General features: G+C 37.3%; 1 pseudogene; it reads left to right on the top strand.

Annotated features, from left to right (window-relative positions):
- The first annotated feature begins 7,951 nt into the window (after window positions 1-7,951).
- Window positions 7,952-22,669, top strand: LOC149286058 (transient receptor potential cation channel subfamily V member 3-like; annotated as a pseudogene).
- The last annotated feature ends 1,268 nt before the right edge of the window (window positions 22,670-23,937 follow it).

Here is a 23,937-nt window from a genome sequence, read left to right as displayed (position 1 = left end):
TTCAACAATAGGCTTCTATATTGGCAACAGGACGTTTGCAAAGCGCCATTAACTATAACATTGAAATAGCAATCTTTTTCAACATATTTGTAGATTGTATTATTTGTCCAAAGTCCTATAATTTTACTTACAATGTACATCCTGTAAATAAAGGCTACATTATAATATGCACTTTTTCTTACTAAAAATCCTAATCTTGGCATTATTTATTGAAATTGTTATTGAAATTGCTAAATTACTACACACTACTTGATTACTACGCGTTACACTAACAAAGACACAGTCCCAACGACAACATAATAACCTCCTAAAATCCTAAAGAAATAATGATACTGAAAGCTGTAAAATAGCCAACAAAACCAGTATTACTAACTACAGTTAATTTCCAAGCAATTACCTTCATGAGATAAAATTATATCCCATTACTACAAAACACTGTAAGCAAATAGCATGATGTCATATCCAAAAAATGTGGTTAAGAATTCTAAAACTCCCTTTTAATTCCATTGTGTGTAAAAAAGAAACATGCTGCGCACATCCAGGTACAACTAAATAAATATGAGTAAGTCATATCAGAGGCTCTTAAAGTATATAAATATTTGGAAGATATATGGCTATAGCTGTATTTGCAAAAGAGAGAATTGAGTATTTCGGTGAAGTTGATACATTTTGTTGGGCTGAAAAAGATGTTAAGCTACACAAGCTTTCTGGACCTTTCTGGGATTTTGGGACCTTGGCATCATTCCGTCTGAAGAAGATACCTCAGATGACCCAAAGGACAAATCACATCTACAACCTAAAGAAATTTGGCAAACACTGAAACCTGGGATTTTCTTTGCATTCACAAACAACCTAGGCTATTTTACCGGGGTCGTTCTACCACTTTTCATGCAGCCATTTCCCCTAAAAAACTCTTCTAAGGTACGTGGTACAGCTGTGTGTTATATGGAAACTCCTTGCAATTTTGCTTCGGATTCGTTCCATAGGACAGGTGCCACTGCTGAGTGATGCAATTTTTATTCCGCAGCATCTTCCGAGCTAAGCTATTTAATAAATGGTTAATCATCTGGTACTAAAATGGTGAAAAACTACCATAATATCAAAATTTGCTTTACGCTGTATATCAAAGTACCAAATTCTCCTTTATATTCTACACTACACAATACTCTTGTTTCTACTTTTTCTACTTAACCCAATACTTTGGAAAACCTTTAACTGCCCTCCAACCCACAGATGTTTTAATTTGTACTGGGTGTATAGAGAGTTTGGGGATTCTTTAAGTGTTATTTTTATTTCATTGTTATCAGCTTTGTTATTTACTTTTTACAATTTTTTTCTACTTTTTTTATGTTGTGGGATCTTTGTAGACCCGGGGAATCACTCTTGTAATTAGAGGGTACCCTTAATGATGTCATTATGACATTGCTGGGGTCTCTTTAAGTTTATTTATAGTTTTTGAACTGGTGATTACCTTTAGTTTCTGATTATCATAATTTCCATCATTTTTTTTATGTGACTATTTTACTGAGCTTAAACATAGAATGTAACCAATTCTAGCACGTTGAAGGACTTCACTATGACTTGGTGGCGAGAGTGAGTTGTTTGGGGACTTAGGTATAGCAGGTCTTTACCCTGTGGGGAGATTTGCCACTAAGTCTGAGTGCTAGAACATCCCAAAAAGTACTCATTTTAATTGTCTAATGACACATTCCATTGGAAGTGTTTAGATGACTTAAGAGATGATTTAAGTGACAAAGTAGAAAACGTATGGACTGGGAGGTGGATCCACATGTTAATTACTCACATGTACAACCTACTAATGTCTTCCTCTAAACAAAGTAATAGACAGTGTATGTCATAGCTTTAAGAGCAACCATAGCTCATTTGGTAATTTTCTAACAAGGAGTAAACACAGGAACATTATAGCCTGGATTGCCCTAACCTGAAGACGGAGTTATTTTCTTTTTTCTCTTTTGGGATAAGCAAAACTTGGTAAGTGCCAATGGTACACAATTTGGTAAGTGTCATTGTTTTTATATCTTCTTCTGGTAATCTCTTAAAAAGGACAATCATCATTAACATTGTTAAATGTATGTTGACTTGTTTGGAGGTCCCTGTTTTGTGAATTCAGGCAGTCCCATTTCAACAGGTGAAAACTGCATGGTTTATCTCAAATTTGGGTTTGGTAGGGAAGCTGCTCTGCTTTGAATGGCCATCATTAATTGTTAATGGCATACCTGCTATTCTACATGTACGTATTTTTTGATTCACTATGTGCTGGATGTAAGTGTTTTCTTGTGGCGTTTTCTGTGGCCAGTGCCCACTAAGCTTGTGTACCCTGTGTGCAAAATACCTTTTGAGTTCTAGTTTCACTAGGCCTATTCACCAGCTATGCCCTATACAAGAACCGCGTAACCCAAGTCTTCGAGGGTTGCAATCAGGCCACAATTTTTGGATGTCCTAACTTGAACACAGGTTTATAAAACTCGTAGGAAGTGACGGCCGATAAAAACCATTCAGCCCATCCAGTCTGCCGAACCTCTCCATTCAAGTATTTGTTTTCAGGCAAGCATTCACAAAGTTCCTACACTTTATAGCTCATATAATACTTCCACAATTAAAATGAGGACACAAATCAGACCATACTTGGTTAAGTAGGATTTTAGGTTTAAGTATTCTGCTTTACGTTCTACATAATAATATTTGGGTTACAATTAGTAATGGAAGGACAGGAAGTCTCCAAACCATATACAGTTAGTGTTCATCACCACGTGACATAAACAGTGCATTATTCACACTTGGCTCACATGTATAGGCAGAAAAAAATCATCATGACAACAGAGGATCTGCCTCTAATGAATGTAAGCAGTAATTATTCAATGTCATTTTATAATTAGAATCGTTTATGTGCCGCTGTTACAGGAAAGGACAGATCTGGGCAATATGACATAGTATTTGTAATGGGGGTGTATTGTGCAGTTGTAGTACTAATTTATAAAAGTCCATTTCTAAACAGAGGCACTAAATACTTGAGGGTTAGCGTTGCAATAGGAAATAAAGGACAAGTGGCTGAACTGTTGGTAGGCAACAGGCGACTTTCCAGCCACGAAGTCCCATAGTGAACGTTTGGTAAGCTGCATGTGGTCCAAGGCTGGTGTTAAGCCCTGCAATGTAGCGGAAGCAGTACCTGTCCCTATTATACTCCTCATTCCTCCAGGCCTGCCAAGCATGTGGCCTGTGTTATCTGATTTTGATGGGTTTGTACTTGAATATCATGCTTCTAACAGTAGTTACATAGGGTAGCAAGATGTTGACATTTTCAGTGGACCATTTCCTGAGACTTCTAGCATCACCCAGGACGTGTCCCCAGAAATTTCCCCTGGACACTTCTTAAGCCAGAAGCCAAGATCAGTTTCAAAACTGGCTGGCAAGGGGGGGGGGGGTATTATCCTCATGGGCTGGTCTGATTTAAAGCTTTTGGACCACTACATTAATCTTTTTATACTGTAGCTATTCTACATATAGCCTCCAGGACGGCCTTAGATTTCTGCATCTTTTGTAGGTTTTACAGATCTCTGTTAATGCATTTTGGACAGTATTGGATATTGCACAAGGTGCGCATTGTCTGCCAAAAAGTTTTTTAAGTCACTTGGGTTTGTCGGCTAGACTTATCCACTGACTTGAGTGTTGCTGGTCCTCCTCTGTACATTAGTCAAAAACTGATTATAAAATTCTTTATCATCCAGTTCATTATTTTGAAAATTAGACTTGTGCATTTAGCAAATTTTTGTGAACTTGTGCATTTATACAAATGTCTGAAAACGAGGAGGAACCCCCCAATGAAACCAATGAAAACAAAAGAGAAAGTTCTGAATATTCGTTATGTATTCTTGCTTTTGTTTTGTTATCTTCATTGGATTGTATGGTATGGTCTTCATTATACACATAATACATTCTACAGAGAGAGAACAAGAAATGTATTTATTTTCCAAACGAAAAAAATTCTCTCAACTAAATAGGTCAGGAAACAAAATTTGTTCTCCAAAAACTATTGGGGCAAAAACTAAAGTAAACTAACATTCATCAGAGTTATGTTTAAAGAAATCTGGTTAGTCAAATAAGATCTAATTTCCATGACCTCAGATATCTAAAAATAATTTAGAACATCAGTTTTATATAAAACATAATTGTGTGTCTTTAAATGTGTCTCTTGATCTTGAACAGAATCCTACTAAATACATACAATTTTACAGATCTAGGCTTAGATTAATAGGATTTATCATTCAGCAGCAGTACCGTGTTATTTTTTGTTTGATGATATACTCACGGATGTGTCATAGCTCCTTGTTTCAATATGTGTCACTCCTGGCAACTTCCAATTTCTAATAAGAATAGTCTTTAAAACCAGGTGATTTGTGTTTTTGTGTTTTTGTACTGAGGTGCCACACATTAATCTCACATTTACCACATTAAAAAATGAAAAATTGAAAACTTTTTCAGATCAGCCGAGCCACAAAGCCCAAGTATGGGGCAATTACAGTCACACTCTGATTTACACAAAGGATTTTGTCCAAATATGCATTTCTATTTTCTACACATTTTGTGATTTGTTTTAAAATAATTTGTAGTCACTGGGATGGATTAACCGGTAGACCCTACCTAGGGGCATCTGTTAGGTGGGCAGGGAAATACTAGCTAGTCTATTATATACAGTAAATGTGAAAAAGGATTATAGTTGGTTAAGTTTTCTAAGTTTGCTTCTGTGCAATAACATTTTTTTTAGTTTTTTTTAACTCTTTTTTTGTTTGATCGTAACAGCTTTAAAAATTATTTCTTTTGAAGTCTTAAATGTGAATGTGGTTTATGTGTTTGAAGCCATTTGAAACACTGTGAGGTATGCATACCTTAAGAAGGTGATATCACTGTGTTCTAAGGCAATATTAGGTGATCACTGGGACATGTACGAGCAGCAAAGAATGGTAGCAATGCAGAGCTAGGTATAGTCATCTCCATCACACCCACTGGGCCAGACATGAATTCTATCCCCCAAAATGTTTTGGGGTCCCAACCTCCATGCATACCCAATCTAGGAACATAGAACATGATGGCAATTAAGAACCATTCGGGTCGTCTAGTCTTTACGCCTATCCCATGAATGTTTAAAATCCCTCATTGTATTAGCTTCTACAACTTCTGCAGCATATTCCACTTATTCTCCACCCTCTCAGTAAAGTAAAAAAATCCTTACATTACATATAGATTATTATAACTTTGCATGGAAAAGATGACACCCATCTCTCTCTTCATCTACTTCCTTGTAGGGACAGCTGTTCATTCCATTATCACAAGTAGACAAGGATGTAGATGTCAATGATCTCCTAATATTCTCCGATACACTCATTTCATAAAATAATGTATTGGGCAGAAATAAATTAATAATGATGTATTGACAAACTCTGACAATACAAATCTTTTCTGTTTTCTTTTTGTTAAATTTTTATTACAATTATATTAGAGTGGGGAAACTATTTACTGTGATGAACCACATTTCCAAATATAGGAACTCTTGAGATTGTAACCGTGAATATTTAAATACACCTACGATTACATAAGGATACATAAGGATGTGTCTTTCTGATCAACACATAGCTTGTCTACACCAAGTCTTTACATTTCTTCTCTTTATTCATCTTTACCACTTAAGGTGAAAAGCTGTTCCTCTTATCCACCACAAAGAAGAAAAACTAATACAACCATCTTCTATTTCTAGACTATGACCTATTTTCCTCTGATGTATTTAAATATTTCTGTCATATCCCCATTCTCTTACCTTTTCTCCAAAGGGTACACATTGAAGTCTTTTACTATTTCCCGATCGTGTTTATCATGTAACCCATGCATCATGTTAGTAGCCTTTCTTTGGACTCCAGAGATATGGTCACTCACCACCGATGTACATAGTATACTAGGTTATATCTGATCAGCGACCAGTAAGATATTGTCTTTGTGTTTCAAATAGTGCTGTTTATCCAGTTGATTAGCTATTGGCTAATACATAAAATATTTATCATATATGCCAATTTTAACATTGTTTAATAAATACTTTATTTGTTGTGTACGGGTATCTTTTTCACTTCAATGATAAATAATATTAATACTATCTATGTCCCATAGATAAAACCATACTTTTTCATTATTGTGCCGAATACAGTAATGTAATGTAATTGTAATTGTCATTTTTTTCACACAGAAGATGATTAAAGGCCAGGGTGACAGCATGCCCCTTCTGATCAAAGACAGAATAGCCCCAGGAACCCCTCCTAGGACTCAAAAGATTATGGAAAACCAGATGAAAAAAACGTAAGTCTTGAACTGGTAATAATTAGAATCACAGGTTTAAAGGTAGGCTTATCAAATGCATTTGGCATAGAACAAATTAAATGCTAATTGGAATGTTCTGTGAGTAAAGCAGGATAATAATAATAATAATAATAATGTATTAACTACAGTGTAGCTATAGTATAATGTTGTCAATTAAAATAAGTATTGTTTGGTCCTTACTATCATACCTGGAAAGCTTCAAAATGAGCTGACTCTGAGACTCAATATTATTGCTTTAATAATCCATTGAAACGAACGACTCCTGAAATGTGTTAACCAAGTGGCGTTAATTGGAAACCATGACTTGTCATTATTTAAAGATATATTTAATTGAGTCACCTGCTTTTTGGCCAGGGATATCAGCCATAACAGCTAAATTTGGAGACTTTTATGTGATCACAGCAGTGTAGAATAGGAAGGAGTCAGTTCCAGACTGTGTAATCCTGAGAATTTGTCCCATCACTATGAACAGGGCAAAAACCCTGGGACTCTGGATCAAACCCTGAGTGTTCCCACGTTACGTTATGTTACTATACACAGCTTATAAACAACAACAAAAACATGGAAGCTGATGGTCATAAGTAAAATGCCAAATTATCAGTTGTGCATTGCTGTGTAGAAATTAGCTATCGTGACTTCCTCTCTGAGGTCATTGATTTTAATCAATTTACATATCGGGTATCACTGAGAAAACACACCACTCCCTGTTAATGATTCACGCAGATTGTCAGCTTACATTTATCATTATGTATCAGTTGGAACAGACAGAGGTCTGAAAATTCAGTGGTTACATGCCAGGCTCTGCTATGCATTGGGGTCTGTGATGATGTCACATGATGTCACATCACCACGTTACATTCACTCCTGTGACAATGCTGACAAAGTCCTTTAGATAACAATAATTATAAACAGGGATGTTGTCAGTTTGTGTGTTAATACAGATGTAGCCATAAGGCAGTTAGCTGTGGGAGTACAACTCCCATGATTCTCAGTCAACCACAGACACACTCTAAGGACAACATGATAAGCTTGCTTATTTGTGTTTGTAAGTGATGCAAAGTGGTAACGAAACAGACTTTTCCAATAAAGTAGGGGTACTTTGAAGCTCCATATATTACCTGGACTACAGTCTCTGTAGGAACTGGCTGGCTAAAGGCTAAAGATAGTAAGAGTTGTGGTCCAACAGCAGAGATCTGATCCAGCATTTACTAAAATTCAACACCGAAGCTACAAACATCACTCCAGATGGAAACAGCCGGATAAACCTTTTTTTATGACATGACATTTAGGGAAGCTCCTAGAATCTGACAGTTACAAACAATTGTCAGATTTCTAAAGCAGCCTCAGCAGTCTAAATGTATACTGACATGTCCCACTCGACAGCTGATTCGGTATAAACAAAACGATGTTTCATCATTAACACAACAGGTTAGGTTGGTAGGATAGGCGCCCTGCCCTCCTGCATTCAACCGGAATACACCTCATTCCATTCTTGCTGCAAATCCCTATTAGATGTTTTAGTATTTGGTTAAATGTTTTTCTGGGTTTCCCAGAAATTAAACTATACCCAATGGGTAACTGCTTCGCCCGCCGGAACCCTTTACCATCCGTAACTCTGGTAGAAACCTTACCTCCTTCTAATTTCAGTGACACCACAGACTTTCCTCTTATACCAAGCAAATCCTCTCCTCCGGTGTTTTCCAAACCCATGGATTCCACCATTAGAATTGGGTAAGTACACAAATATTACGTTTTGAAATTTCAAGAGGCAGACAGGGTTAATTTGTTGGTTATGGACGCTTTTTTTTTTTAATCACCGGGGATATAAAATGTGTCTGATGGAAAGTTGAAAAAGTGGTCTTATCACCATAGCAACCAATCAAATGCTGCTTTTGTTTGGACCGTGATACTGGTTGCTATGGTGCTAAGACCACTTTTTAAATGTTATACCAGAATCACTTTTGTTATACATAAGCTCCCTCTGTATAGTTATGTAAAGGGAAATATATAGTAGCCGTACTGGCAACCTTTCCACTGACTGACCGTATTCCCAGGTTACGGCCGAAAAGAGGTTTATTGACTCCCCTTTCATTATTTTTCTAGTATACACAAGATATCCAGTAAAATTGGCTATTTTCATGTCTATGACTATATTTATAGTGATGGTTACATAAAACTGGATACATTACATTTATTTATATAGTGTCAGCAGATTCCGCGGTGAGGTTACTATAGGGGACAGTGACAATATTTAGCAATTTAAAATGACAATAACATCGCACACGTCCTGGTACAGAAGGAGAAGAGGACCTGCTCTTGACATTTTACAGTCTACTGTTTGGATACATTTGTGGCAGAGATTAGCTTGTTGACCGGATTTACCAAACACTAATTGTTTCATTCTTTAACATATATAAGATTACAAATTTAAATAGTATTGACAGTGACTTTTGCTATTTGATATAAATTGAATACATGATTTTTGGAACTAAATGCCCTGGTTATTATTATTATTTTTTTTTGTGTGAACGCCCTTTCATTTTCTTTTACAAATCTGATGAAAGTGTATCGAAACCATTTATGATTGTATTTTTCAAAGTGGGAATATTCAGCTGTTGACATACAAGTCCAGGAATTTTCATCCATTCCAGGGACTGGCTCAGAATCATGGGAGTTAAAGAACTCCTGAAAAAGCATGGGTGCATAGTGTAATCCCAAGGCATAGATGGCAGGTGTAATTATAATAACATTGCTGGCAAACCTGCTTTTCATTTTAGAGATTATTTTCATTATATGTGACCTGTAAAAGTATGGGTGTATAATTGAATCCCAAGGCATAGATGGCAGGTGTAATTATAATAACATAAAGTGCCAACAACATACACAGCACTTCTTATAATACCTATATTCCAGAGGGTATGACAAGACTAGAACTGACAGACTAAGATAAACATTACATTAGGTAAAGAGGACTTGTCATTACATAATTATTCTTTTTTCATAGTAACAGAATTCTTTGAAGTCAGTCTGTTGTACAACTACATGGTTGCTTGCATGCCTGCGCCCTACATCCATACACTAATTTGCAACCCATCTAAAAGAGGGTATAGTTCACCAGCAGCTGGAATTGCCCCAGGCAGGACGAGCCCTAAGGTTCCTAGCGCTTATATCTCCAGCGCCTATATTTCCAGCGCCGCACTTGTTATTCACATGGGACAGAACCTGCAAGTGGAGCTTCTCTAAAACATAAGTGTCCAAGACAGCTGTCCATGTAGTAGGGCCGCCATCTTGCGGATTTGCAGAAATCCCTTTACCCTCAGCCAATCATAATGGACAATGGCTAGGTTATGTCATATAAAATAATATTAATAATGTTTATATTCTGACTATTGCATTGTTACTACTAACATTAATGGGTGCAGTTTGTGGATTGCATCAAGTTAATGCTGTCTAATGATGCCAAGCATCAATTATATAATAAAGATCATTCTTGTCCTGACTGGGACCCCTTAGGCTGGACATATTCCTCCAGGAATTATGGAATGACACAATGTATTTTAAACACTGTTTAATTCATGACATCTACAAAGTCAAATGTTTTCATAAACAGCTCTGTCTTCATCTTTATTGACTTGCACCAAACAATTATCTTTTGCATGTTATTTGAACTTGTATGTTTTTCAGTGACAGCAGGAAAAGCGAGGATATAGATTCCCCTCAGACCCCTCAGGATGTGTCCGAACACTTGCTCCGTCAATATAATAATAGGTAAGATTCTTTCACATGCGGCAGAAAAGAGGACCATTCCAGCCATGGTCTAAAATCCAACCATCCTAAATAGACTTCCTAAAAGTAGCACCATATTATATATTATAGGTTTTATTAATGGATCTCAAAACCTTTGAGACTAGGGGCACCTGTCATGGAGACTCTTCACTCCCTAAAGCATAAACCATGCTACTGTTTAACAGCCTCCGTAGATATTCACTGCATTAAGTTTTCTGTCTTCGTTCCAAACGCACAATAAATTTCCTGTCGGCTGTAACTTTAAAATGATTGGTAAACATCCATGCTATTAATTTTTATCATGCATGTGGCCTAACCACATTACACTCTGAAGCACTTACACCACTTTTTAGACTGTAAGCTCCTGTTTTATTTTAGTGTCAGATTGCGTGTCTTCTTTCTTTCCCAGTGCTCCAAGAGCAAGAGGAACATGCAGGGCCCCAATTGCCCTTAGGAAGCACTATGGCGCCTTCCTAAGTGTAGGGCCTGGGATGGGAGCCCCGCTTGCTCGTGGCTAAGGGCAGACTTTTATACAACTTTGTGGAACATACTATGATCATAGTAAATAAGGGATGTAAAATGAAAAGGTAACCACTGATGACCCAATACGGTGACACAGAATATTGTAAAGCATGTAGACATTATAACAATGGTAAAAAAGTGATATAGTCATTTTAATGATGTCAACTAAAATGTGTTAGTTCCAATTGAATCCTTAATGAATATTGCTGTTTCAGGCATGGGACAGAATTAAGCCGCAGGAAGAATGCACGGAGACCACCAAAAAACCTTCTGTTTAAGACAGTTTCTGAAGGTGATGTGGAGGCTTTAAAAAGGCTTCTCGAAGAAGCAAAGGAGTCATCTTCTGGATTTACAGAGAGGGGTGCACAAGGTCAAATATTACATATATCTTATATATATAAAAGCCATATATGCTTGAGAATTGCATATGAAATGCATTACAATTAAAGTTCCATGTTTAACATGTCATAATTGTTAATTAATCTAATACTCTGTAATAACCCAGCTTTATGTCTGAACAAGGTTCTTTAATGTTTCATCAATATTTATCTAGGGTAAACTAGAGGAGTTCTTCTGCTAAAGTTAGATCCATTGCAGGAACATTCTGCCAGGTTCTATGTAATGTTTGTGCTTAGTGTTCCAAATGAAACACTTGGCACAGAACTTGCTTCATACTTGCCTTCATAAACACAAGTCTCAAGTTCCGATTTTATGCTTCAGCAAAACAAATCTAGAATAGCAGCCTAGAAAAATAAAAAACTGTATCTCCCTCACCATTCATCCAAGGCACATGTCCCCATATGTGCGATGCTGCATTTTCAGTAAAGCAGCACCAGTTCTAATCTTAATATTTTCCTTCTCTCCCCATGTAAGAAAAGAATAGAGTCTAGTCCTGAGGCTCATGAAAATGTACGGAATTTTCCAAGGGTCATAGAAAATAATCAAAGGGACTCATTAGGTCGTAGCAGTTTGTATATAAGAAGCCTGCAATTGCCATTGTGCCCCTGAATAAACCACATGTGGATCTGGAGCAAAACTATTTTGAAGCTACTTATTAAAATTGTGTATCTGTGTTATGATAATATTTCAGATTTTTTTATGTACAAACTAACATCAAAGGACACCGGAAAAACCTGTCTGATGAAGGCATTATTAAACATAAATGAGAACACGCCTGAAATTGTACAGATCCTGCTTTCGTTTGCAGAAGAGAATGGGTTCCTGGATAGATTTATTAATGCTGAATATACAGAAGAAAATTACAAAGGTATGTTGCAAAGTAATAGAAGCTATTTGGTTCATCTAGTCTGCCTATTAAAAATAATGCACATAGCAGATGGGTCTGATGGTCTTTATTTGCTTTCAAATCTTATGTACTCTTATGTATATATATATATATATATATATATTTTTTTTTTACTCCTTCTAGTATTACAATTCATTGGTTTCCAGTAAATAGATTACACAGTTTGATTTGTACCCTACAATGCAGAATGTTACTATTGCAATCAGTAACAAACGATATGACCAAAAGTATGTGGACACCTCTCCTAATTATTGAGTTGAGGTGTTTAACCCACACCTATTGCTAGCAATAACACAATCAAGCAGTAAAATGTGTTTTATTGAAGAGCTCAGTGACTTTAGAAGTGACACTACCATAGAATGCCACCTTTGCCACAAGCCGGTTTGTGAAATTTCTGCCCTGGTCCGTTGTAAGCTCTGTTATTGTAAAGTGAAAGCATCTAAGAGTAGGAACAGCTCAGCCATGAAGCGGTAGACCACTCGCTATTCTACCTGTAAAGTGGGGGCCAACTCCATATTAATGCAAATGGTTTTGTCCATCAACTTATATAGGTTGTGATGGACAGGTGTCTTTTGGTCATATAGTGTAGTTTTTGTTGCAGAACAAAACAATCTTTAATGTGTAAAGTAAAACTATGACTATGAATTTCTTCAATATGAAGGTACAGTTTGTTCAAATGAGTAATTCAGCCAAATATTTTTGAATCATTAACTTGTCTTCACATCCCTCATCCTCGTGAGCTTAGCATAATTATTTAATGACTAATATTTCCCTATGAAAATATTCAAAACATCTGAACGGGTAAAGATTGCATCACAGTATTTTGATTTGGAGATCCAAATTTAGTGTATTGGTTTTTTTTTTTGTTGTATTGTTTTTTTTTATACCAAGGATGACTAGGTTTTATACATTTTAATATTATATCGCATTTTCTTTCAGGACAAACCGCATTAAACATAGCCATAGAAAGAAGGCAAAGTGATCTTGTAAAGTATCTAATTAAAAAGGGAGCCAAAATAAATGTACGTGCACAGGGAAGGTTCTTTAATCCGAGGAATAAACATGAAGGATTTTACTTTGGTAAGTTGTAGTAAACACAAAATCATGGCACTGCCTATAAAAATAACATCTCATTAACTAATTCATATTTGTGAATCATTAATATTTAAAGAATAATTATAAATAGGTAAAGTATCCATCTGAAACACTGGTGGATATATGTACTTAAAGATAAGCTGTTATAATGGATCATACTGGACTATTACTAGGTTCAAAAGCTCATGTGTATAGGTGGGTTTCTATGTAAGTTTGTCATTTTCTGCAGGTGAAACTCCATTGGCATTGGCCGCTTGCACCAATCAGTCTGATGTGGTGCAGCTACTCATGGAGAATAATCAGACAGATGTCACCATTCAGGACTCTTTGGGAAATACAGTGCTCCATGCTTTGGTTACAGTAGCAGAACACTCCGAGGCACAGAACGCATTCATAATACGGATGTATGACACAATCCTCATGGCCTGTAAAAACAAGTCTTTGGAAAGCATAGTTAACAATGATGGCCTCACACCAATGCAACTTGCAGCCAAGAGCGGAAAGACAGAGGTACAATTCAATCACTGTTTTTTTGTCAGTCTTCTGTTGTAGAACTTTAAATCATATTTTTTACACATTAAATTTCCTCCCTCGAGATCTCAAACGAACCAATACAGTGCTGAACTGAACTATAACCTCCGATTCTATTACAATTCTGCAGTAGCATTGAGTAACATGGAATATTTAATGCAAAATAAGTTACAGATGGACACAGATGGACACTTGTTGTAACATTTGCTCCATGACTGTTTAGTGTTCTTTGTCTTATTTGATGCTATTTAACAACACTTGGGCTGTTTGGATGCTTTAATACATTTGTCATTTCTTTTAGATTCTTCATTATATACTCAGTCGAGAAATAAAAGAAAAGGAAAATCGCGTCCTTTCCAGAAAATTCACAGACTGGGTTTATGGCCCTGTCTCCTCCTCACTATATGACTTGAATGATATAGACACTACCAGTCGGAACTCACTGCTTGAAATTGTGGTCTACAATGCCAGCATTGATGTAAGCTTTATAACTATTTTTTGTTCATCATAAATACAATGATATCTTATTCTACCATTTCTCTTCCTTTACAATAAATTTCCCTCCTATACCTTTTAGTATTTAATGTTTCTATCACATCTTCCCTCTCTCTTCTTTCCTCCAAGCTACATATATGAAGATCCCTTTGTCTTTCCTGATCATTTTTATTCTGCAAACCATTTACCATTTATTCAGCCTCCTCTGAACGCTCTCTAAAATTCATGCAGTTTAGTAACAGTTTATCACTGATCTTGGATAGGAGTTCTGTGGAATATGGATCCTGTATTGTTCAATGCTCACTGTTTATAACTTCAGACCCATAGTTGATTGAACTGACTATTCCCAGATACTACATTTTGCAGCAATATAATACTATTTATTTATTTTTCTATTTTCTTTTTTTTTTTTAGAACCGTCATGAATTGTTGGCTTTGGAGCCCCTTCACACATTACTACAAATGAAATGGAAAAAGTTTGCCAGATACATGTTCTTCATATCTTTCCTCCTTTCTTTCATGTACAATGTTGTGTTAACGCTTGTCTCCTACTACCGGCCTCGCGGAGATCAGGTATATACACAAAGAATGTAACAGGTCAATCTCTTTTGTGTAGCCATTAATGTTTGCTGTAAACCAAAATGATTATATTCTTTAGCCAATTGTGACACCTTGTGGACATTTGTATACCAGTGATGAATGCTTCATTGTCCTACATCACTCTGGCACACATATGTAAACACACTTACACAAATTACACACACTTACTCATACTCACTAACACACAGGTACACATTCATTCTAACACACAATCCATCTCATCCCACACATCTATGCTCACACACAAACCCCTACACATCTTTGCTCACACACAATTACACATGCATGCTCACACACACAATTACACATGCATGCTCACATTCATTCATACATATATACAAACAAGCAAACAACCAACAAACCCTAACCCCTGCTTGCCTCTAACTACTCCTGCAGCTTCCTGTCCGGCTGCTCGCACACATGGCGTAGCATGACCCCCGATATGTTCCTGTCTCCCCAAACTGGTGTACAATAGTTTAGAAAGTGCCCTTCCGACCTGGAGCAGTGCGGTCCGGTTCGGAAGGGTCCTTTCTAATCTATTTTGAATTGGTACGAGGAGAAAGGAACAAGGGGTCACAGGGTTCACACCCCTGTATTTACGCCAGTGCCTGTAGTCAAAAGGCAAAAGTTTATTCAAAGTTTTATTAATATAAAATTGTTAAATTTACGTACATTTTTGGGTAGCTGTGTTGTTTTTGACACAGCAAACATACCTGGACTGGCCATCTGGCACATAAGGCAAATGCCTAGTGGGCCTCTGGCTAGCAGCACCCTATACTCACCTGATCTGCTCTGGTGTGCTGCAGAGTGTGGCTGCTGGCTGGATGAGCCCAGCCACACACCACGTGAGGATACAATTGCAATGTGAGGCCTTGTGTATCTAGCCAGTGGCCACACATATCATTTGGCAGCCATTGTCCCTAAAGGCCCAGAGCCGCCTAGTCATCCTGAGTCCTGCCCTGAATAACATGTCTGTACAGTCAATTACAATAAAGTAGTACAATCTTGTACATTTGCTATAAGTACCATGCTGTGTCCTTTTATGTCACTACAGGCTCTGTATCCATTAAGTCTGTCGCATGACAAGGGATGGCTGCAGCTATTTGGACAGATGTTTATTATTGTTTGCGCTACTTACTTAATGATCAAAGAGGTGAGTTATTGCGTTACTCACAGAGCTTCCAACGGCAGCCTACCATTAACCAGTGACTCGCTGAGTGTCATCACTTGAATAAAATGTTCCAAAGTGCTTTTCATTCCATCGCACGTTACATAATACAAAACATCATCCTCTTAGAAGTTTGGCCGTTACAACAGGGTGTGCTTTGCATATTTAAACGGCTTTGGAATTTGTGAGTAATTTCTGGTGAAATGTACATTTACTATGATAAAACCAGATAAGGAACAGCCCTCTGGTGTGCGCTTCACGAAGTAGGATGGGGTGGGGATATATTACATTTGTTTGTGCACATGCTGGCAGAATTTGTGAGTTTTGCTTGCATAAATAATATAATCACATAGTAATACAATAGAAACAGGCAGAATATAGCCCTATTTTTACATATGTAGAATTATTAGTATATTGTGAAGCTAACAAGCGATATCTTTTTGTGAAGGTTTTTGTGTACATGCCTCTTATACTGTATGGTAGTCTTTATAATAATGTATGTCGGGCTGGTAGGAAAGAATGTGTTTTGTCATTTATTCTGTGTGTTATAGAAACATAAGAACAATTCGGCCCATGTAGCCTTCCCATCTTTTTTGCCAGTCTCTTGGTGTCGTCTTAGATTCAGGATAGAAGGATAGAATTATGTATAAGCCTTTATAGCTACAGTATATATTTCTTTGTCTGGCACCAGCAGATGGACCCTGTGCTTTACATCTTATAGTTTAACAAATGGGAAGTACATAAACTATAGTAATTACACACAATGATTTTAGAATCGATGGCCCCTATTCCTTAGCGCTTGCAATCATAAATCCAGATGTACCTTCATGAAAGCTGCCATGAAATGTGTTTTAAATGAAACCAAGGCATATGCTCTGTCTGTGGAGCAGAGATACGACACACCAACGGGAGCAATCGTCGAGAGGAAAGGATCCCAAAGTGCTTTAAATGAATAATTGAGATTAATTGATTTCCAAGGATTAATACAGATTAAGTTATAATACTTTTATGAGACGTGTGTTCACACCAATATTGATTTAAATGTTTTATGATGTAATGTATCCACACTGGCATGGTGCTAATGTAATTAACACGTGTCGTTCACAGGGTGTGGTTATTTTTTTGACGAGGCCGTCAGACCTGCGGATGATGCTGTCAGATGCCTGGTTCCATGTCTTATTGTAAGTTATAGTGATTGGCAGAAGAAGGTAGAATGAGGCTTAAAAACAAAAGTAGGAATTCCCAACCATTGTGCGTTATGAAGACGGATACTGTGAAGACACGTATTCAGTAAATGGAATCCAAATTCCTTTGTTACTTGTTAAAATATACCCCTAAACTGAAATGTAAAAAATAGGAAAATCAAGGCTCTTAAAACGCGCGCGCGTGCGCACACACACACACACACGCACGCACGCACGCACGCACGCACACACACACTAACATAGAAGGCTTGGGCATCATCACAGTTGCACATATTTTAATTACAAACTCCTCTATTCTGTAATAGAAATATTTGAAAATATGCAATGAAATCAATACATTTTAGGCCAAGTGTTAAAGTATTGTAGGATGGGAAGCGTGGGTACTGCGTGTTTAATACAAACCTATATGCCTTGTAGAGCAATGAACTCCAATACATTGAAGTCAAAATATATTAGTAAAGCCGTGCTGGGCCGTTTAACGTTTTTTAACACAACATATGGCACATGCTTACGTTGTATTGATTGATGCACAAAATGTTCTTAGTTGACAGATCCACATTAAAGAGAATATGTTGTAACCTGATGTATTGGTTTGTCAGTTCTAGTTTTGTTATTCCCCTTGAGTATATGTATTGTAAGAAGTGCAGCGTACATTGTTGGCACTTTATAAATTAAAGATAATAATAATATGTTCTGAGTGAGATCTCTAACAGATTTGGGATTTTAGATATAAAAAAGCACTTCCTCGTGCTTTGGAGTCATACTCATTGTCCATAGTATAGTATATACATTGTTATAGAGCAGGGGTGTTGAACCTGCGGCCCTCCAGCTGCTGCAGGACTACATCTCCCATCCTCATCAGCCAGGCCCTTAGCTGAAAGAGGATTATGGGAGATGTAGTCCTGCAACAGCTGGAAGGCCGCAGGTTGGACACCCCTGTTATAGAGCATACACTAAAATTATTCAATGCAACAATGTAAACCTGTGGTTCCAACCTTATGAGTTAATAAGCTACCAGGTTATAACTAATTGAATTGTTAAAATATGTTTCTCTATTTTCTCTTCCTGTTTAGTTTCATCCAAGCCGTCCTGGTTGTATTGTCAGTTTTCTGTTACTTGTTTGGGGTAAAGGAATACCTGGCATTTCTTGTCTTAGCTATGGCACTCGGATGGGCAAATATGCTTTATTACACAAGAGGATTCCAGTCCTTGGGAATCTACAGCGTGATGATTCAAAAGGTTAGTTATGGTCCTAGTGGGAGAAAAAACAAAATACATGACCTCCCTGCAAGCTTTTATAGTGGGGGTCCATTCCAATATTTCCTAACCAACATGTTTTCCCTCACTGGGCATGGGTAATATGGCCACCTTGGGGTATATATATCAGTGCTTAGGCACAAACTCAGTGCTTGGGCATCTGCTTAACTCTGATTCTGTGCAGTGGAGCTTATTCCCAGGATAAACTTAATACTAGGCTCTAGAGAGCTTATGGGTCTGTTCGGAAGATAGGAAGAGTTGGGCTCAGTGGAAGGGTAGCGATGAATATGTAACTAGTGCCATACATGCGCGGTGGACTTCTACATGCGTTATTAAATACACTGGTGTCCATGTGCAAACACCTTTTCTCTGTGGATTGGAGTATCGCAAAACTTGTGTTATCAGAGCTTTCTAAAAACAGCCATTTATTTTTTTGTCCCTGGAGATGAGTCTCACTGGTGGCTCCTAGTAACACCTGAAACAATCCAAGATTAGATGAGAAAACCAGTTGTAAACATTGTTAAGAAATTATAGGTTTCTAGGTGGCTGTGACGGCTACTAGCTAAAGAGGAAGCATGCATGAGAGTTTATTCTTATTACTCAAGTTCTCAAGCATTGTTTTTCTTCTAGGTCATCTTGAATGACGTACTGAAGTTTCTGTTCGTATACATTCTGTTTTTATTTGGATTCGGAGTTGGTAAATACTTTTTTTAAATTATCGCAGCCAATATATGCTTTTAAACGTCAGTTAATGGAGTTATATATAAAAACACTTCATTAGGAGTATACTTAGATACTTATATTGTCCATATTTACTTTATATTCCACATAGTGGCTAATTAGCCTAAACTATTATGACTACCAGTGTTCTTCTAGTGGGTTAAAGTTATCTATGAAGCCAACGTTATAATTCTTATCTTCTCAGTCATCCCTGGTAACTCCCACTGGATCATTTTCAGCTTTTCACCGGCTGTAATCTTGTGTGCCTTTTTTTTTTTAGTATCGCCCATACAATGTGTGGGAAGGATCCAGGCATCACATATGAGTTGCAGAGCCAACTAATTCATAAATGGGGTCCAGGACAATCCTCACCCGTTTTCCCTAGCCAAGTAATACCTGTCGCAGAGCGCAGTGGGGCACTGCAATGGAGATGGAGGTTTGGCAGCTGCCGGCTCTATATTATCCGTTCCTCTTTGAGATTGCCAGGTGGTGCATAGACCTTAAACAAGCAATTTACCTCTACCTGTTAGGAACACCCCAGACACAGCTGTTGTGGGCCCTAGGGCCACGTTAAAGATGGTCCAGGTTAGTTGGATTGCTCCATACCCAGTAAACCATAACAAATAAACCTGGTAAAGAACCACACAGCAGTGCTATATAGACATACGAAACCTAGTTTTTAGGTTAGGTTTTGCAAGTATATATATATATAATAAAAAACACATTTTTGGTATCTCAATTTAAACAGCACTTGCATCTCTGATTGAAAACTGTGCGGATGGGGACGAGTGCAGCGCCTACAAGAGCTTCAGCACAGCAATCGTGGAGCTGTTTAAACTCACCATCGGATTAGGAGACTTAGAGATCCAGCAAGACTCCAAATATCCTGTGCTATTCCTGCTTCTCCTGATAGCCTACGTTATATTAACTTTTGTGCTTCTTCTGAACATGCTCATCGCTCTGATGGGAGAGACGGTGGAGAAAATCTCAAAGGAAAGCGAGCACATCTGGAGGCTCCAGGTATGCAGATCATTTGTAACCAGTAATCTCATGCTGACGAGTCCCATTAAGGACCAAACAGCTGTCCATGAGCGGTGGTCTCGCTTCTGCACCTCTGTCCCAGACTTTGTTTAAAAGCTGTCTAACACAGCTCAGACCTAGAGATTTCTAGTGTAAGAACGTATTTATAGAGTAAGATGTTGGGTCAAACAAGCGTTCAAGGCCTCGGAGGTCCCATTTTCACATGTAGCGCATAGTATAAAAATCAACGTCTTTAATTAATACACCACTGTTGAAGTGGGCTTATGTTTTATCTGCCAAAAAATGACGGTAAATTCAGCTTCCATGGGGCACTAAGAGGTTGGAAAGATATGTTATGCAGTGACTGACATACGATTTTACAGGTATATGCCTAAACTGTATTGTCTCCTAATTTTGATTTATTCTTTTGTTTAAAAATGTGAAACTCTTAAAAATAAAGAACAAAAAGGTGGACACCTAATGTCAGTATCAAATCAGTTATTTGGAGACTTTGCAAACCCACAAAAGGAATACCTGAGCTAGAGTCATTAAAAATAATTAAAAACCACATTTGAAAATGTTTGCTTATGAAAAATATAAATTTTCCTTAAAAACATCTATACAGTCAAGGGATTTAGGAACTGCATTATAATTTAGCCTGCATACATAGAATCTATCAGACTAAGAATAAGATCATAATATTGTTTCATTTCTTTTTTCCAGAGAGCGAGAACCATTTTGGAGTTTGAAAAAAGTTTGCCCATGTGGCTTAAGGATAAATTTCAGCTTGGAGAACCCTGTACAGTTTCCAAAAATGATAACAGGACATGTTTAAGGTAAACCTAAAGTTGTGCTATTTAACAAACTAAATGTATATTTAACACATTTAATTTACATTTTTTATTTAGTTATTAAAGTGCACATTAAAGCTGCTTCGGGAGTTTTCATGTCTTCTGCTACCCCCAAGCTGTATTCTGTGACTCGCAGACATCCGTGTACTGCAAGCGAGCTCTTTCCACACCACCCCAGGGCCATCTGCCAAGTATCATTTGGCAACGAGGGGGATTTTCATATTTGTAGCCACAAAACTAAACAGGAAGCAGTACAAAATGTATTTTTACTAAAACAAAAACAAAAAAATATACAAATACATAAAAAGGCACGTCAGTCAATAGTAAATACCAAAATGAATGAGCGTATAATGAAATGGGGCAACACTCAAACCCACTAGGTATAAGCATGTACAATTATTACGCTTATATAGACGTGCACTCAAACAGAGTAAAGAAGCAAAGAAACTATAATGACACCAAAGCAGAGTAATTTACTAAGCACAATAGGGCTGAAAAATAAACTGGTATATACATGGCAGAAGAGTGGAGAATGTGGAAGAGCTCCCCAATATTTCAGCACAGAGGTCTTTACCAAGGTTATTTCATGACTGTATGCACTATTGTGGATAATACTTCACTCTGCTTTGGTGTCATATAGAGTTTCTTTGCTTCTTTACTCTGTTTGCGTGCACAGGCTTTATAATGTAAAACAACAGGACTGGCACCAGACATCTCCAGGAATCAGGGTTGAATACCTCTGCATGGGGGTGTGCAGACACCAGCCGTGTCTTTGGCCTGGCTGAGTGTCATGGGAGTTGTGCTCCCACAATAAATCGAGACCTACAGTTCAGCTATCCAGGGGTTAAGGGCCAAGCTCTTATGGCTGTCAGAGGAGGAGGCAAGCCCAGATTAAGTGTCACTAATTTATATGTGGAATGGATAACACTATATTTTAATGCATATCTGATAACTGGCAAAGGAAGTGAATCCCATTATTTTAATATATTATTTTTTTTCTAGAGAATGATATTACATTTTGGATTAATATAATATATATTTTTTAGGATAAATGAAGTTAAATGGACTGAATGGCACAATCATGTCACCTGCATAAATGAAGAGCCTGGTTTTACTATGATAACAGGTATGGAAATGACACATTACACACACCATATGTCTCAACAGTTCTGGTTTTTGTGGGAAAGTCCTGATTTTTGAGCACTGTCCTGCTTAGTCCCTTTTGATCTTCCCCTGACTTTAGTACATAAAGAGGTAGGCAAACTAACCAGGACTAAGCCAGACCTCGTTAAACCCATAAGTCAAGACAGACACCATGCGTAAGAAATACAAGATGGCAGCTTTCTTCAGAGTCAAAAATGTAAGGTTTGTTTTTCTTCAAGCATAAAATAGTAAAGGAGTAAGTTGTTGCACATTTTGGAAGAAATACGAAGGTTTCTGAATTGTGATGCCCCCGGAGCTTAGGAGTTATATGCAACAACACTGGGCAGGGTGCTGGTTGTACCAATTCTCTAGCAATGAACCCTGGATATCCTGTATCTGTATGTTTCAATGTGGTATATGCTTCCACAATTACAATGAGACACAGGATTATTTATTTTTATTTTTTTCAGGGGGTGAAAATAACACCAACCTGAATGGGGAGGATGAGCCCGACAATTTTGAAAATGACCAAGAAATCACAATCGTCTTTGAAAATCCAAAGAACGAAACATTTGAGACCACAGTTTAGACATTTGCTTTGGGACCAGCCGTGAACTGTGATAGTCTAACCTGAATCTTCAACGTTATGTACGAAAATGTTTGGACAACAAAACGTTGCTGTAAGGGTCATTATGGCCACGTAAGCTGTGATCATTTGAATAAAGATAAGGGGTAGCTAAACAAAATGTCCTAGTATCTCCTTAGATGTTAGATTACTTTTTGTTTAGTAGATATGGTGCCAATCTAAGTGATGTGAAACTGGATTGTACCCCTATCCTCATCTCAGGAGATCCTAAAATGTGTTCTGTTTGGTACTGGAGTAAATGTGATAAATAGAGTGGCATGGATTCTGTTTAACTTTAGGTAAAGCTGCCACGGCGCTGAAAAACCAAAAATGTTAAAAATAACTTGGCCAGCAGAAGTGACAGAAAGAAAATAAGTTCTTAAACAGTAATATAGATATAAAGATCGGCATAGTTATCCATAGAATGAATGGAATAAATGAGAAAGATACTTGAATTTAGAGCTGAATAGAAACTAGTAATGCAATATATGTGTTGTAAATTATAGAATGTGTATTGTTTTACATGTTGTCTCTTCATTGTTTGTTATGCAATCAAAAAAAAAAGTTTCATGAAACCTTGAGCATAAGGGGGTATGGCACTAATAATAATAGTAATAATAATAATAATAATACCCTGCAATGTATTTCATGCCCTTACATTCTAAGAGTGATCAGTACATTTGTTTCTCGACGTGATTCTAGTGTCAGTATAATTCTTTGCTGTTTTGTTACTTAATAAAGATAAGGCAGGAAAGCTACAGTGGCTTTCCCTTCCATTCTGTGCAGGATGGTCATGTACCCCCGAACCCCCAAACACCCCGACTCCCACCTCTGGGGGCATTGGGGATCATTGGCTGGTTGGGGAGACAATCGAGCAATCTGTGTGATTAAACTTGACACAGGCTGCACGCTACACCTTGTATGTTCATTAAGTTAATGTGTGTTCTGGCGACAAATCCTGCTGGATTTATCCGTTATCCAAATTCAGGTTTAATTAATATTCCTGCTTAAACATTGGTGCTAATTAGTGAGTTTGATGTTATTTTTATATCTCAGTAAATACATATTTATACTATTCCAGGTGGTCCTTTAAACCTGAGATGCTTCAAATAATTGCTGTCCTGTATATTTATTATTTATTCTAAGTACACCGTGTGGAGCATTTTCCATAAGTGTCTCCATCTATGACTACTATGACATGACTGCGGTGATTTATGGCAGCTTATAGTTAT

The sequence above is a fragment of the Sceloporus occidentalis genome, unplaced genomic scaffold (assembly GCF_023333645.1).
Source record: "Sceloporus occidentalis isolate IW3139 unplaced genomic scaffold, rSceOcc1.0.p SCAF_72, whole genome shotgun sequence".
NCBI lineage: Eukaryota > Metazoa > Chordata > Lepidosauria > Squamata > Phrynosomatidae > Sceloporus > Sceloporus occidentalis.
Note: the sequence above shows the minus strand (reverse complement) of the source record. Positions and strands in the feature narration are given on the sequence as shown.